The following is a 1625-nucleotide window of genomic DNA, read 5'->3' as shown; positions in this document are numbered from 1 at the left end:
AGAAGGAAAGCAAATCAGCGCGACAATTCAACTTCTACACAAAAATTCCCAATTCCGACCATGATCCCAAATCCCACATGAAGAAACAGATTCTAATCAAATCAACTATATATCTCTAACCAACAGCATAAAGAAATGAAGCCACTCCAACAAAAATATTAAAAAACAATGGTTAAAAATCGTTGTCGTAGACCCTTTAAAATCGTTGTAATTGACAGTATTGTTAAAAATGGGGGGCTGCGACAACGGTTTTAAACCGTTGTCTTTGAATGAAAAGACAACAGTTTTGCAATGGTTTTAAACTGTTGTTTTTGAATGAAAAGACAACGGTTTAAAATCATTGTTATTTAGATCATTTTTCTGCATGTTACAATCGTTTTTGAGGCTACGACAACAGTTTTTAACCGTTGTCTTTGGGGCTACGACAACAATAACAGTTCTAAACTTTTGTCTTTTAAATTATTATCTTTTAATACCAATATATCATATTTCAATTTAAATATATAATAAAGAATCATAATCAAGAAAGAATATTATTTCCTACATCAGAATCATTCAAAATGTTAGTTATACAAGAATTACAATCATAAAAGAAGAAACATATCTCATGTTCAAATAAAATTTATCCCAATACAAATAAACAAATAAACTCTATTTACAACTAATGAACAATAGCCAAAGACTAGAAGCTTTTAATGGCAGTTCTGCCATGTAGGATTGCACTTAATTGTAGTTCTTCTTCACGCTTTCTGATTGTGGTGTTGAGTTTGGCGGCAAGCAAATGTCAATCTGAATACTGCTACCTTTCTTTCCGTTCATTGTAGTTCTACATGTAAGAAAACAACATCGATAGCACTGGTATACAAGAAAATTTAAAAAACAAAAGTCTATCTATATATCTTACCTGAAGAATAGGGTGATTGTTGATGTATATGAAGCTAGCTCTTTGTTGGTGCTGAAATGAGTGAATGAGAGGTCGACATCAGAGAGCATTTAAAGAGAATTGGTAGATGAGATCATGGTAGTGTATCATTATTCTATTGATTGACAACAATTCAAGGGAAAATCTAACATGTAAGTATAGTTATATAAAGAAGCTATTGTAAAACTTACTTGAGTCAAATTGCTAACTTGGATATTGAACCTTTGAATGATTGCAATAATGTTCCTCTTTGGCACTGTGGTTTTTTCAATAAGGCTACTTGTTATATATCTATTTAAATACACACTTTAAAATTTAAACAATGTTAAATAAGGTCCAATGCATTATAAACAAAAAATTATAACAAGTATGAGGTCAAAAAAACATTGAACAACAGACATAAATCTTAAATGAGTTTCATATGCTAAATAAACTCCATCAAGAAGCTACTACTTGATTAAAGGATAAAGTTTCTAGTCTTAGTGAAAGTACAGGCTCAACTTGCAACTTTAATCAACTTATTCAAGCAATAGCGGATACAACTTGATCAAGGGCTTCATGTAATTCCCACTAGTGGGTGATTCTTAATCAACAATTATTATCTCAAAGGAGGGATAAGGGATTCTCAGATAAATCTGTTGTAGCATTGCAGAAACTAAGCTCCGATACGTCTTGTTTCACCATCAAGTGTCTGGAAACAAAA

General features: G+C 31.5%; 1 long non-coding RNA gene across 1 annotated transcript; it reads right to left on the bottom strand.

Moving 5' to 3' along the window:
* Nucleotides 1–788: 788 nt before the first annotated feature.
* On the bottom strand, nt 789–1153 carry LOC122049073. The gene is made up of 3 exons (XR_006130808.1): nt 1114–1153; nt 905–955; nt 789–826 (listed from the first exon to the last, which is right to left on the bottom strand). It is a non-coding gene; the product is annotated as an uncharacterized LOC122049073 (long non-coding RNA).
* Between the last annotated feature and the right edge of the window lie 472 nt (nt 1154–1625).

The sequence above is a fragment of the Zingiber officinale genome, chromosome 2B (assembly GCF_018446385.1).
Source record: "Zingiber officinale cultivar Zhangliang chromosome 2B, Zo_v1.1, whole genome shotgun sequence".
NCBI classification, from domain to species: domain Eukaryota; kingdom Viridiplantae; phylum Streptophyta; class Magnoliopsida; order Zingiberales; family Zingiberaceae; genus Zingiber; species Zingiber officinale.
Note: the sequence above shows the minus strand (reverse complement) of the source record. Positions and strands in the feature narration are given on the sequence as shown.